Raw genomic sequence first — 16,182 nt, forward strand, 5'->3', positions numbered from 1 at the left:
CGGCATCGCAGGCAGATTCTTTACCAGCTGACCCACAAGGGAAGCCTAAGAATACTGGAGTGGGTAGCCTATCCCTTCTCCAGTGGATCTTCCCAACTTAGCAATCAAACTGGGATCTCCTGCATTGCAGGCGGATTCTTTACCAACTGAACTGTCAGGGAAGACCCTAATATGAGGGTTCAGAGAAGCAAAGAGAAAAATCCTAGCAAAGAAGACAATCAGAAGAGCATTAAAAAAAACTGCATTGCTATAGAGTGACAAAAAGTTCCCACGATCCTCTATAACTAGGGTGAGGATATAATTGATGGCCCAAACCGGGACATTTTTGAGAGTGAAAAGGGTGCCATTACGAATTACTTGGGAGACATAAATCAGGAGTATCCCAGGGAAACCAAGACATATGGTCACTCTATCCATAAAAGATTAAATCAAAAAATCATTTTTCACAGTAGATATTCAACTCAATCCTCTGGGTTAACTATTCCCAAAGAACCATATTCCTAGTATTACAGAGTTCAGAAAAGCTAAGGTATTCCACACAAAAAAATTATGTTTCATCCTTCTTGCCTGGCAAAGTTTGATCATAAAGTGAGATATGTTTACTTCTCCTCTTGTTGCTCAGTATATTCTACAAACGTCCAGCCATTCCTTTTCATACCAACTGTGCATGATAAACTATGAGAGGGAAGCTACACTTACTCAGACATGTCTTCCCATGGACCTCCACACAAGACCTAATCAGGCTCCTACTCAATTTATGAATAGATACCTTATTCGTAGCAACACTTCAAATCTTAATGGCCTAAGGGTAAAGTAAGGAAGAAAAAGCAAAAACGTTTCATCCGGCCTAGACTCCAAAGAGCATTGGCATTATTATCACCTACTTAATCTAAAGCGGTATGGCTATAGTAACTGCAGAGTTTCATACAGGATGTAGGCATAATTTTTTAAAAAAGAATCTTTAGCAAATGTCTGATTTTAATATTGTATAATACATGACACCAAGAAACGAGTACCTGTTAAGCTCTAAATACTTTATCCCATTTAATCAGTTTTTTAAATATTTGGTAAATTTTTCTAATGAAAGTAGTTTAAATATGAAAATATTCAACAATCTGGCACAATTTATTGCTGTTGTTTAGTTGCTAAGTAGTCTGACTCTCTGCGACCCTATGCCATGCTTAGCCTGCCAAGCTCCTCTGTCCACAGGGTTTCCCAGGCAATACTGGAATGGGATGCCGTTTCTTTCTCCAGGGATTGAACCTGCATCTTCTGCTTGAAAGGCAAATTATCACTGAGCCCTATAATTTAGCCCATCCTAAAATGTGCACTGACATTTCAACCTTTTATTCTGTTCTATTATTAAGTTATAACATTAAAGTTTCAATTGCCATAAATAAAACAAATCTGTCTGGTAAGAATAAAATTAATTAAAAATCGATTTCAAAAATTTAGACTTCTACAATTTCCTCAAACCTGTTTTCTGTTATTGTTTTCTTAAAGTCATTTCACCTTGTATTTTCCAGACTGTGGACATAAAGACATTTAACTTGCATGGCTACAGCAGACTGCACCACAGAAATCAAGAAAATAAAAGTTTATGTCATCTAACAGTCTAATGCTACAGCATGCAGTCAATCACAGTACCTCAAAAGTCTTTCTCTTTACTTTAAGTGATTAAACGCCTTTGTTTTTAGAACTAAAACACAGGGTTTTTGTTTTTTTTTAAACAGGTTTTTTAAAAAAGTGCCTTTTAGATTCGATCCCATGGATGTTATCATGTTAAACATTTATTTTTTAAATAACCTTATGTAACTGTGGCTCTTCCGTTTCTGTTTTTCTTATAAAATAAGTCAATTCTCAACAGCCTACATCAATGAAGGAAAATGTAACATAAAGGCAGAGTAATTGCCAACAGGTTCTTCCAGGTTATTCTTCATTAAAAAAAAATCTTCCTTTGATATCAAGAATGCCCGAACAGTTGATTATTAACTGCAGATCATCCTCCTTCTCAGAGCTGTGACAGAAAACAAATTGTATGTGTTGAGGAATACACAGAGGCTGGTGGAAGGAAATGGAATTTTTCAACACAGGCCAAAGATCATAACAGGAGAGAAATTAAAAAAAAAAAAAAAACCCACAAAGGCAGGGGGACAAAAAAAAAAGAAAACAACCTTAAACAAAATGACAAACAATGGGTGCGAATATAAAACAAATCCATATGGACATATACCAAAATTAACAAGTCAACATTATTAAGTATGCTAACACGATACTGGAACATTCTAACTAGATCATAATTTCTAAGAATTATGAAATAATCCTCTTACTATATTCAGCAGTGCACATGCCTTATTAGATTACTAGGTTTTGAGTCTTCACATTTCAGGACTGGGGATGAGAAAATTTCACCATCAGAAAACAATAAAATTTCTTATTAGGGGGATGGTATGAAAAAAATAAGGCTTGAAGAACATAAACTAGCAGCTTGAAGAAAGAGCTCTGAAGGATGAAAAAAATCTATATTCAAACAATTCCACTTCCACTAAGGTAAAGGGGTAAAGATTCATCAAGGTTTAATTTTTTTAACCTTATTTGTATCATAAAGGTGAGTTATACAAGTTAGTAATTCCCAATTCAAATTGCAAATATTATCTACAGAACAAATTCTTTTCTTTCTTCAAGCTAATATGGTGGCATCTGGTGCTAATAGTGACTGTGTTACCAACCAATGAAAAACAAGTATGCTTAAAAACATTTTTTTTTCCTGGAAGGCTGAGAATTGAAATGGTTTATCAAGAAAGAGAATAGAAGATATTTTAGTTGTAAAATGTCTTTTGCTATAGACTTTTGAGAATTGTTGGAGAATAGGAAAAATAAGCTTTGTATTTAAGTACATAAAAAACAAGCCCACAATCTAATCATAATAAAAATCATATTTGCCAACCGAATTTTTCCCCTTTGTCCTATTTTATTTTTTTTTGCTAGGGAGAGGCGTTGTGGGATAATAGCAGGAAATAAGGTGGAGCAGCTGCACAGACAAGATGAGGTACAGCGCTGCGTTTTACCTCCATTCTAGCTTACTGCTGGCTAGGTCTTATTGCAAATGAGACGAGCTGTTTGGGGAGCCAAACAGTTATCAAAACCTGTGGGATCAAATCGTGCCCCCTCCCCTCTTTTGCCAGGAACTTTTTAGGGACCCTGATAAGACTCAGGTAACAGGAGTACTAGAAGCCAGGATGACAAGATTTCTAATCACTTGGAAAGTGGTGTGCACATGCCCGTGTGTGTGTGTGCATGCACATGTATATGCACAAAGGATGTTTACCCTAGTGCTAGCAATATTAGTCTTAGGACACACGGAGAAAACTGTCTGAAATGGAGGCCAGGGTTTGAACTAGACGGCTTCTATTTTAGTCACACAAATCTATGGAAATAATCCATGTGAATGAACTTTAAAGAGAATAAATGACTACCTTGAATTTCTATAATAATATAAAATACAGCCCACTAAATCTCATGTTAATGTTGTTACTATTTCATGAAAAATAGTCTAATTGCAATAATTAGTCACTCAAATTTCCTTTTTCGGGTCAAAATATATCATTACTGCCAAGACCACTGTGCATAAAAATATAACGTTAAGTGGGTAACACATTTATATTTCTTTTACTAAGGGAGAAGACACAAAACTTGGTCAGGTTTGCTTACTATTACAATGTGCATTAAAGGTAATTTTAATTATTCTATTGAGTTAAAACACCTCTTCTTTGCTAACAGCCACAAGCTCTGAATCCATAAGGAACAAAATTAACACTCCAGTTTTCTTTGTTATCTCCTGCAGTCTGAATATAAGAGAAAACTCTAAGGCTGGTTTAATAACATAGCAATGCAGGTGGTATCTCAATTCAAGCAACAGATGTACTCTTAGAAAACTGAGTTCAAATCAATTATGTCTAAAAATCAAATTCTCAGAAAATATAAAAAGCATTTAAAAGAATCTCAGCATATATTTTTTAAAATGTAGGAATCCTCTTGCAATCAAAATAACTGCTATCTAACTTGTCTGTAAATGCAGTTCTTCAATATTTTGGTTTTTTAAAAACAACTGGAACAAAAAACCCAACCAAACAAAAAGAACATGCACACATGCACTGTTCAACACTTTAAAAGTAACTATAAATACTGTTCAGGACATTGATCCTTTTAACATCTTAATGCAAATTTACACCAACTTTGAAGTATTTCATTGTAATTCTGCATAAAGGAATAATGTCAGATCTCTTCCAACTCTGTGATTCATATTCATTCTAATAAGCTAGATGCAACCACCCCACTTGCAGCTGGGAGCTGAGCACTTACGTATCAAACAAGGTTGTGCCTAACCTATAAGGGAGGTTGGGTAATCTCCAGGGAATATCAGGTTGTCCAGGAAGTAGAGATGAGACTGAAATAATAAGCAGCCTGTCTTTAGTTAACATTTTACATGATGGCAACCCAACACTTGAATCCTGAAGGGTGCTCTTCATAATACTGATATAAAATTGCAGCTAACAACATGTAACTATTTTACAAAGTGACACAAATTATTCTACTATTCTAGTCTAATCCAATAATCAAATATGGACAATGTATATACTGAAATATAAAGGTTTTATTCAGATAAAGTATTCTTTTCCATTTTTAAATGAGAATTCAACTGTCAGAAGCTCTAGAACTGGTCTACTGGGGAGGAGATTTGTATTTAGGGGGTGGAGCACAGGGATTTATTTTTTTAATCTATACAAAGCTTTAACATTTCATTTTTTTGGAGGAGGGGATGGGTTCCTACCAGATATTCAGGGATATACTAAATCTGGGGTTACCATTATATGGTTGGCACAAAGTCAACGCTCGAGTAGGAACTATAAATGTTTTCTTTAACTGTAAGCCAAACTGAATAATCTCCCAGGGAAAAGAACCTCCTCCCCCTCCTGCCTTTCCCACCTCCTGCCCCTCCCCCACCAACACTGCCTCCCCGCTGCGCAAAGAGCCCTTTGTCCTGCCCTGCACTTATCTAGCTGTTTGGCCATATTGACAGGCCAACTAAAGGCAGAATAAGCGAGCCAGTTTGCCATAAGCAGCTGGCAATTTGAAACAAAAATCTTCCTTTTCTACTCAGACCAAGTCCTGCTGCAGGCGTCTCTGGCTCCTCCCATGCTTCCATCTATTTTTCAAACAGCACAGCAAGGAATTCTGCATTTTCCCTCAACTAGGTAGCACATCAGAAACTTGACTACCCAGACAGAAACATTCTGAGTGAAGTCCTACATCTACTGTTTTTTTACAGGCCAAGGAGTATCCTCAGGCTCAGGTGTATATACATGACTAACACGGCTGAGGAAATGATTATGACTTCAATCTGCCACCAAAACTCTTGAGAATGTTCATACTTCAAGGGAAGACAGAAGAGCACAGCTATCGGTCAGATCAAATCAAGTCATATATATTAGATAAAGACATCCAATAACCTTAGTGTTCTTTTAAAAATACTAAGCCATTATTCCAATAAGCAGAAAATTCCTTATCCCTGTCTTTATGTCAAAGATATTTAAAGTGGCCCTTACAGCTCTCCCTGAGGTATTCAGCAAACAAAATCAATATGATGGAAAAACTGAGTGAGGCAGGATGGGATTACAAATTCCTTGCTTGGTGAGAGTGGATATAAAGTAGACAGAGATTCTGCTTCATTGTTCCTTTTATCTCTCATAAGTGTTAGGAGTTTAATATATTGTCAGAATAAGAATTCTCTAAAGCAATGCTTTCCAACACACTGCCCCCCCCCCATGTTATGGGGTATCTACTCAATTCAGAATGAATATATAACAGAATATTTTTCATAAGACTAACTGGTTAAACAAAATATACTGAGAAATTACAGAAATGATATTCTATCAACCTCTCATGAACTACCCTGAGTCTTCACCACAAGAGAAGTCACTGCATCAAGGTTAAAAATGCCATTTCACCATATACTTTGGAATTTTGGGAGCAAGGAATGGTGTCAATCGCTATTTATCATAGGTACATCATACTTTGAGGAGTGACTGAATTTTTTTTTAACAAATAACCACCAGTATTACTAAATATATAATCTTACAGTTTTGCAGAGCCAAAGTTTCGTTTGTCCTAAATAACAAAAAAGGAAAACTTTATTTATTCATGAGCCACTTTTTCACTGGTAAGAGGTATCCAACAATCACTGACTGTCCTTAGCTTTTGCCCAATATTTCATAAATTACTTGAATATGAAGAGGATAAAGTAAAAGTGGTTGTATGCACATCTGCATTTTGAACAGTGTTATTTTCCTGTCCAAAGGGAAAAAAAGAAGTGGCCATCCTCCTCCAGGAAGGCCAAAATAAATCCCAAAAGTATGTACATTTCTGGACACAAAACACTGTCAGTAGACAGTAAAAATTTCAAGCATGCTGGTTAAATAAATTCTATGAAAAGGTCCTCTACGCTCTTAAGGAAATGATCTTACATTTAGATCTCAAAGGGGTTCCAAACAGGAAATACAAGTTAAAAGCTATTATTTCATAAGGTAGCTTTCATATAATAACTTAGACATTTGCATCTATGTTAAACAGCCAGTATGAGTGACATCATACTTATCTGATACGACATCTTTTATATGTGATAGTAATAAGAATTAAAACCACCTAAAACGTTATCCATTAAAGGTTCTGTTTCATTAGTCCACTTGCAACATTGAAAGACAATGCACGCAACATTTATGAATGACAAAACTCATTTCCATTCTTTCTGGTTCCCGCCACAAACGCCAGAGTCATACTACACTTTATAGATGACTGGGTTCATTTACACAAAAGTGAACATACAAAAATTCTGAAGGAAAAAAGATATATATAGGACGCCTGAGTCTTAGGGGGAGACAATAACGGGCATCTGTTAAGTATCGGCTATAACTGATGGTGTATCGGGCTGCTGATTCTCCTTCAAGTACTTCCATACTCAACAAACTGTTCAGCTTAATCAGAGATCTTCCTAAACTGTGGAACTGTGGAAGAAGAAAGACTACATTAGGGGCCTAGAGGCTATCATCTCAAGTATCCTGTATACTAGATTTATTCAATTTCTGAGTATTCCTTCTAGTCTGTCATATTTCAAATGGATCACTGTCAAACATATACATCCTTGTGATCTTAAGACAACTATACTCAACACATATTATAATTAATCAATATTACAGGTAAAAGAAATAATCTAATTTGGAGAAATCTATTACTAACACAGAAAACAAGAAAACACTTGATATTTATATATAGAAATCATTCTCCAAAGGACAGTTGTTTTTAGAGTTTAAGACCCCAAATATGGTAAAATGTTTAGCAAAACATCTGTTCAATAAGGTAAATATGGTCTAATAACTGGAAGAAGACATACAAATGAAGTATTAAAATTGATTTAATGATAAAAAAGATGGAGGAAAACATGCCAGCTGCAGAAAAATCAACTGATATCTTCCCTATTCTGGTTCTCAGGAAGATCCTTAAATGCTTATTACCTTGGTTTTAAAAGGATTGAAAAATTAAAACTCAAATGGAACTTCTGGTCCTATCCAAGCAAAATCCCCAGATTAAAACCAAAAACCTGCCACAAAAACCAAACAAAAGTCTTTAACTACGATCCACTTTCCAAATGCTGATAACCCTAAGTGGGTAGAAGGTTGTGAATTGCTAATTCTCATTTCCCCACCAATAAAATGCGAACCAGCAGTGAAAATTCCGAGGAAAGCAAGGCTTCCGCCTTAGCCCTGAAGCAGCCATTGCCCAAGTGCAGCTCCCTGCAGCCCACAGCGTTAATGGAGGCTGCACTGCTGTCCTTCCCTGGAGACGGCAGCCAGCGCTGCTCAAGCTTCTCACGTAGCAACCAGAGCTCCAGAGCCAGCAGCTGCTGCTGCCGTGTATACTCACCCCTGTGATCCAACCCAAAGGAGCAACCTGCTTCTTACCCCACCCCCACTCCTTACACATTTTTTTTTTTTTTTGGACCAGTGCTCCATGCCAGAAGGGCTGGAATTATGCCTTTAGAAAGCAACAATCCTAAGGTCACCCTTTTAGTTTTAACTGTGGCTTTTTATTAGAAAAATCAACATTTACCAAATTCCAAATATACACTTATTAAGGCAGCAATTTAGGAGTGAAGATTAACCTTTAGTCTTTAAAAGGCCAATTTGCTAAACATTCTCTTTACACAAATTTAAATTTGCAGTTAAAAGACAGAAGCTTGTGTTGTGTCCTACCAAAGGACATAATCATTTTTCTACGTAGTGACATCCTGAGTAAACCTTTAAGATTCTAATCCCATACGAACCAGAATTTTTGGCTATAGAAGAAAACTAACGATCCTCCTGAAAAAAACCGGTAGAAATCTAATAAAAAAATTTCCTGTCCACCAAGAGGCCCAGAAACCTCTGAAAATGTGAGGTTTACTAGCTCAGATTGCACACACCTCAAGTTACCACTTATAATTTTCCTCTCAGAGTGACCTACAAACATTGATATAAAACTAATCAAGAAAATTTCCCAAATAGGGGGTACACATTCTCTTGAAAAGCCCAGAACACTCAACTCAGCCGGATCCACCCTAATCACAGTATTGCTATGTAATATGTAACATCTGCCCAACAAAAATGTTAATATGACCTTGGTCATAAATATGTCATTTAAATGCAACTCGTTTCATCAAGTGATAAAGGAAATTTGCAGAGGATCTGGGGATTCTTTTAGTACTATGAGAATGGGGAAAACTGGAAAAATAAACTAAGTATAGACAAAGCCCAATGCAACCCAGAGGTCTGGGCAAGAAAAGAGTTAGTGGTGAACACACTGCACAAGTAACATGAGAAAGCAGAAAATGCAGGTCATACACGCACCCCTGACCCAGACCAGCAGAGGTGGCTGCAGCATCAGTATCCAAGGGAAAGACCAGTTATTCCCAAGAAGTGAGACGAGCAAAGGAGCTCTGTAGAATAAATTAGCATAGAAGGGGCTTTCCCAACAGAAACTTTCCCTCTCACGCGATTCACCTACTTAAAAACCAGGGTTTTTTTCTCACCACCATTCACTTCGCATCCCTGGCTTCCACGCAAAGGGGAAGAGAATTCATAAAGGCTACATTTTTCTGCCTTTAAAGACGTTCGCAAATGATCGCTCTGCACGCCCAAGGCAGGGAAAACGACACAATCTGGCTCAACTCCAAGCTAGAACCCTACAAATTCAGTGAGGCCATCTCAGATATACTGGGGCTTACGCCACTGAGAGCCCAAGAATGTGAGGTGGGGGTGGCGAAGGTAATGTCTTTAGTGTGGGAAACGAAGCAATCATCTGCGATGGGGACCCCAGGATGAGGGGGAAGGCGTCCAGGAACATTCGGGGGTGGGGTGGGGAGATCGAAGACCCCCCCCCCCCCCCAGGGATCAGATTTGTCACAAGGCCGCGCGAACGGGAGTGGGGGTGGGGTTTGGGGAGGGGAAAAAAAGTGTGCCTGTGTATTTTGAGAGGAGAGCAGCGAGAGGCCTATCCTTAAGTAAAAGGTAAACGTGGAGTAGGCAGTTCCCAGGAAAAGGGGTGAAGAGGCCTGGGGGGAGGGGAAGCGTCCTGACCCAGGAAAGACGTGAAAAGGGTAGTGGGGTCGACGAGATTACGGATGGGGCCTCTCGGCCTGGGAAAGGGGTGCAACGGTGTGTGGGGGGCGGCGAGGGGGATGAGAAGGGGCAGCATCCTCCTACTGAGAGCCTGGGGAGGGTCAGGCCCACGTCCCGAGAGCAAGCGCGGGGAGACGGAGGAGGTGACCCTTCCCTCCCCCGGGGCCGGTCGTGAGGGTAAGTCTCTCTTTTCTGTTGGACCCTTACCTTGTCCCAGGCCTGGGCCCGGGCTGCGGCGCACGGCACTCCCGAGAGGCAGCAGGACTCGAGTTAGGCCCAACGCGGCGCCACGGCGTTTCCTGGCCGGGAATGGCCCGTGCCCGTGAGGTGGGGGTGGGGGGCAGAAAGGCGGAGCGAGCCAAAGGCGGGGAGGGGGAAGGGCCAGGGAAGGAGGGGGGGCCGGCACTACAGTGTTGGCGGACTGGCGGGACTGGGGCTGCGTGAGTCTCTGAGCGCAGGCGGGCGGCGGCCGCCCCTCCCCCGGCGGCGGCGGCGGCGGCGGTAGCAGCTCACTCAGCCCGCTGCCCGAGCGGAAACGCCACTGACCGCACGGGGATTCCCAGCGCCGGCGCCAGGGGCACCCGGGACACGCCCCCTCCCGCCGCGCCATTGGCCCCTCCGCCCACCGCCCCGCACCCATTGGCCAACTCGCTGCCAATCAGCGGAAGCCGCCGGGGCCACCTAGAGAAGAGGCTGTGCTCTGGGGCTCCGGCTCCTCAGAGAGCCTCGGCTAGGTAGGGGAGCGGAACTCTGGTGGGAGGGGGTCCGGCGGATTGGTGGGGGGATGGGTGGCTGAGGTCGTCTGGCTGGTAGTTGGGGGTCGCCTTCCCCGGCGGGAAGACGGGAGCATAGCGCTTGTTACGCTGAAAGGGAAAGAGGTGGTCAGAGGCAGGCGGGAATGCGGCCCGCCTTGCGGCAACCGAAGGGGGAGGGAGAAGGGAGCGGAAAAGGCTCGAATCTGGACGGAGCCATTGCGCCTACAGAGGGCGGAGCGCTTCCGGCCGTTATCTTGTCACTGATTGGTTGCTGCTCCTCCCGCCGTGTGTGAAAACACAAATGGCGTGTTTTGGTTGGAGTAAAGCGCCTGTCAGTTACAGCCTCGGGAGTGCGCAGCCGCCTAGGGACTCGCATTGCCCCCTGGGTGGGTGCTTAGGTAGGTAGGGTGGAGAGAGACTTGGACGGGCAGGCGCGGTCGGCCTCCCACGGGGAGGTAGGGGTGGGGGTGGGAAGGGGGGGTCAGTGAAAGTGGCTTCGCGCGGGCGTCCTACCACCCTCCCCTTCCTTCGGGGGAGTCGGTTTACCCGCCGCCTGCTTGGCTTCGGCAGCTGATTGGCTGCTGAAGCCCAGGGAACGGCCCCTTGTTATTGGTTCGGGTCCCAACTGAGCGAAACCACTGCGCGGGTCGGCGGGGAGGCGGTCGTTGGTACGGTCCTCCCCGAGGCTCAGCGCCGCAGTGTCTGGCCCCGCGCCCCTGCGCAACGTGGCAGGAAGCGCGCGCTGGAGGTGGGGGCGGGCTGCTGGGCCGAGGATTCTGGGTGGTGGCGATTGCGGCTCCGCCCTGGGCGCCCGCTGCCTGAAGGACAACACTAGCCCGACCTGCTCCTGGACCCGTGGGGCTGAAGGGAGGAGTGGGGGTCGGTGCCGTTGGTTTGTGGGTGGGAGGTGCTTGTTCTCCAAAAATCGGCGCGAGCTGCAATCCTGAGGCGCCTGCAGTGGAGGAGGCGGAGAGAAGGCCGCACCCTTCTCAGCAGGGGGAGGGGAGTGCCGCAATACCTTTATGGGAGTTCTCTACTGCCTCCTGTCTCCTAAGGACCGCCCTGGGCCTAGAAGAATCCCTCCCTCCCCCGCGATCTCGTCATCGCCGCCTCCATGTCGAGTCTCTCCTCGATTATGGGCGGGTTTTTTTGCCCAGGCTTAACCTTGTTCCTGGGCGTTGTCCTGCAGGGGATCGAGCAGGTACTAGATTTAGAGGACGAACCCAATTTCATTATCTTCCCACAGACTTGAGTTTGTGTCACAAAATTATAATGGGGTGGTGGAGTGAAATGAACTCCATGCAACATCTGGGACTGATTCTATGCAGCGAGACTGCGTGTTACTACTTATTAACATCCTTTTGTTGCATTTTTTTTTTCCCCAGGAGATAGGTTAAAAGCTTGATCTCCTGAGTTTTATACTCTCCCCATTTGAGACAGTTGAGAAATAGGTTAAAGGCATGATCTCTTGAGTTCCCTATTTGAGACCGTTGCTACACCGCCAAAACAGAGCATCTTAGATTAGATCTTAAAAATTTAATTCCCCACCCTTGCATTCTCAGAGTTAGGCCTTTCAGCAACTCTCACTCATACTTTCAGCCCATTTTCTGTTTGCTATACTTGCTCTTCCTGTCCCAGTCATACCATTGGCTTTCTCCTCTCCTGTTTTTGGTGTCCCGGTGAGTCATGAAACCAGACAGGTTTCACCACCAATTTAGGCTACCCAGCTCGAGCATAGGCTTCACTCTTGCCCAGCAATGCGTTTATTCCTCTTTTATGGATATTCTTGAATCCTTACCTTGATGTTCATTTAATTTTTTAACCTCAGCTGGGATTCTGCTGACCCTCTTCATAGTCCAGATGATCTTCACTACTGCTTTGCTGAGAATTGGACGTGAGGTTCAGCAACATGTCTTTTATATCCTTAGAATACCTTTGAATCCATTTTCATTGATATGCTCATCAGTAATCGAGCTCAGTTGCCATAAGGCTAGGATCCTCCGAACTAGTATCTCTTGTCTCTGGTATCTGCTGATACAACTTTCCCGTGTCCAGGACAGTTGTTCTCATACAAAGATACAGCATGGAAGTAACTGATCCAACTCCTTTCCTGACTGGTAACTACCGACAGGATGAATTCCATCATCACATATGTGATGTACAAGGTCCTTCAGTGGACTAACCTCATCTTAACAGCCGTTTTGTTTGTGACAGTTTTCCACATACACACCCAAACAACCTTATCAGACCTCTTTGGTTCCTCCTGGAATGCTACCCTTGATAGTCCTTAGCCTTCCAATAAAGACTCTTAAAACTCAAATACCATCTCCCCTGTGATCTTGCCTCCTGTGATCTGTGCTTTAAGCCGGAATCCCCTTTCTCTTGATCCCACAGCAAGTTGAATCATAGCACTTCTCAGATGGTTGTCACTGCTTGTTTAAATTCTCTTAACTATTCTGAACTGCTTGTTGAGTGTTGTACCTAAGTTCCTAGTATATTCCTTGATGGCTAGCCAACCTTAAATAAAACGGAGTGACTTGTAGATGTCTTTATAAGGTTTGATGGATTGTCCTCTGTTAACACTTCTTTGTGTGCTTGCTAGTGTTCTAGATTAGCACTGTCCAGTAGAAGATTCTGCAGTGATGGAAATGTTCTAATATATTGTGCTATCTGATACGATGGCCACTAACCATATTCTTGAGCCCTGGACATGTGGCAGTTGTGACTAAGGAACTGAATTTTAAATTACTGCTGTGGACAGTGAGGCTCTAGCTATAGATTTGTGAATTGCAGAATACTTAATGTTGTTCATTCACTCAGTTGTGTCCGACTCTTTGCGACCCCATGGACTGCTCCACACCAGGCTTCCCTGCCCTTCGCCATCTCTGGGAGCTTGCTCAAACTCTTGTCCATTGAGTCGGTGATGCCATCCAACCATGTCGTCCTCTGTCATCCCCTTCTCCTGCCTTGTTCTTTAGATGGAGATGGATAATTTTCTCTTCATACAGAGCAGGAAGGAGCCTCTGGCACGTTTAGGTTCCCCCCACACCACCCCGAGCTCCTGCCAGGTTGGTTGGTGGTTTGGCAGGTTTTAATACTAGATTGGCCAAAAAGTTGATCTGGGCTTTTCATATGATACGGAAAAACCCAAATGAACTTTTTGGCCAACCCAATACCTATTTGTATTCTTGTGCTCAGTTGCTCAGTCATGTCTGACTTCGCAACCCGGTGGACTGTAGCCCACCAGGCTTCCCTGTCCATGGGATTTTTCAGGCAAGGATACTGGAGCAGGTTGCCATTTCCTGACAGCTAAATCCAGAAAACCATTTCTAAAGATAAACCTGCCTTGAACAATATTGAGAAAGCAAGTGTTGATGTGTTTTGAGTTTCAAAAAATAATACATAATGAATTTTAGGAAAGTGGGATTACATTAAACCATAATGACGACAGAAGTTTAGTGAGGAATAGGACTTTAAAAGGCAAGTTTTTTAACTTAAAATTTTTCCCTAAAATATGAGAAGTGCACATAATTGGCTTGCTATTTAATGCAGACTCCCAGTCTCACACCCAGAGATTCTGAATTCAGTTAAGATTGGTGGGGGGCATTAGGATCCTGTGTCTTTTATATCCTTCCGATGTTGGTAGGCCGGAAATCACACTATAAATACGGTCCTGTGGGGCTACAGTATGCCTGTCTTTAATAGTTTTAGAAGCTTATAGGTCAGATTGTTTTGTTTTTATTTTAGAAGGAATGTTAAACTATTCCAAGTAAATTTTTTTTTTAGAAGTTTCCTTTTTTGTCTATTTTCCCACTACATGCATTCCTCAAGGATATGGATTTGTTTTTGATTCCCCGATGCCTGAACCTAGAGCTGAGTACTCAATAAATGTTTTTATTGACTTATATATGAAATTGACTTTCAGATAAGAGTTTTAAATCCATAGAAACAATGCTCCTTTTACAGAGAAACTTTAGGATTATACTTAACCCAAATTACCTAATATTCTATTCATAAAGGAAACTGATGCCTCATGGTCTCTGAATACATTTGTCGGCCATTTAGCTCTTCCTTGGGTTTCCTGTACAAACCCTTGCACTTAGCCTCTTCCTGTGCTTGACTTCCTTAGACTTTTATTATAATTTTTTAAACAAACCCACTACTTAGCTCCTTTTGAAGTAAAGCCATATTATTATACTCCTAGGACAAAAATTGAGTAGAATGAAAACATACTTGCATGAGAGAATTGAAGGTTTTGTAAATGCTCTTAATTTTTTTAAAAGATTTATAAAATTTGAACATAAATGTTTCTATCATTTTTTTTGTGCACAGAAGAGGTATGGTAAATTAAGGTTTGCAACTGTTAATCCAAAATGTGATAGGGAACAGCATCAGGAGGGTAAGACTAGTTTGTTTTAAGCAGCATGTGAGATTTTAATTCACCAAATATTGGGAGCACAGAGTCTTAACACCAGACCACCAGGGAAGTTCATAGGCCAGCCTTAATTATAGAACACATTGTTAGGTCATGTACCCAGAAGTCTGGTACTTTAGATTGCAGACTGAGGATTGTTGATTTAGTTACCTCATAGTGTACTACTTTATATTGGAGGATGTATTACTCCAGAAGGCTTTTTCTTATCCATGACCCGCCATGGAGTCTTGATGGAATGAGTGAGAATCTGGAATATTAGAGAACTGTTAATGCATGGAATAGAATATTTAGATTTATTTTTTGTAGGCCAGAGTTGAACTTACTTATACATGATATCATGGGGTATACCTTACTAGTGACTAGAGAGACTATTTCTGCCTCTCTGATTATATCGAAAGTCATGGTTACATTTAATAATCCTACTTTCCAGCTTTTTTCCTGGACCTTTGGTTTGTAGTAGTACTTGATCACTCTTTGTTTTTTAGTTTTTTGAAAAAGTTGTTTACACCGGGCTCTTGCTGCTGACAACAGTAACACATTTTCAGATACATTATAGAACTAGTTATTTTACCAGCTAACTAAGCATGTCTAGTGAATGGATTCTGGTCAGTTCAGTCAACACTCTTTACAGACTTTTTTCTTTTTACTGACCTTTGGTCAGAATCTCATCCCAGACATTTTACTATATAATAAGCAGTGGCAGCTTACTCTAGTGCATACTATAGGCAAAGCTAATGGAAACACAGGATAGAAGAAATGAACTAATAATATTCATTGAGTTCCAGTTGTGTACGGGATAGTATGCCGAATTCTGCCAGTGTATTTAGTGTGGTTCTGATACATAAAACCTCACCTAACTGAGTAGGGAACTAGAGCTGTGAGACTGAACGACTTTCCTACAGACACAGCAATTTATTAAGGGCCAGGGGTTCAAACTCTGGTCTGACTTGCTGAGCTCTTATTACCAATTTAGGGTGCTGTCTTTTCTGATGGAAACAGTCTTTTAGAAAATTTAATCTAGGTGCACATACAGGATAGGGTTGAAGGCAGAGGGACCACTTAGGAGGTTCTTTTACAGTAGTCCAAACAGGAAATGATGAGGTCTTATATACAGTGGTAGCAGTCAAGATGGGAAGACAAAGACTTGGGACAAGCTAAATGTCAGTCACTGAAAAGAATAGTCTCGACACATTCCTTTCTCAAGGAGGCTTTCCGTGATGCCTTAACTCCAGTATATTGGGGGTTCCCCAACTGAATGCTGTCATAGCATTTCTCACAATTA

General features: G+C 41.8%; 1 protein-coding gene across 12 annotated transcripts in view; it reads right to left on the minus strand.

Annotated features, from left to right (window-relative positions):
• Window positions 1-10,242, minus strand: part of SETD5 (SET domain containing 5) — a 77,487-nt gene extending 67,245 nt beyond the window's left edge. For 8 of the 12 annotated variants that reach the window (XM_070455597.1, XM_070455594.1, XM_070455593.1 and 5 more), the window contains exon 1: window positions 9,918-10,241. The gene's annotated coding sequence lies outside the window, so the exon portion shown is untranslated. Of the gene's footprint in view, window positions 1-9,917 lie in introns of all 12 variants that reach the window. The other 4 variants (XM_070455596.1, XM_020906188.2, XM_070455592.1 and 1 more) reach the window with 2 other exon arrangements.
• Between the last annotated feature and the right edge of the window lie 5,940 nt (window positions 10,243-16,182).

This window comes from Odocoileus virginianus, chromosome 26, assembly GCF_023699985.2.
Source record: "Odocoileus virginianus isolate 20LAN1187 ecotype Illinois chromosome 26, Ovbor_1.2, whole genome shotgun sequence".
Lineage (NCBI taxonomy): Eukaryota > Metazoa > Chordata > Mammalia > Artiodactyla > Cervidae > Odocoileus > Odocoileus virginianus.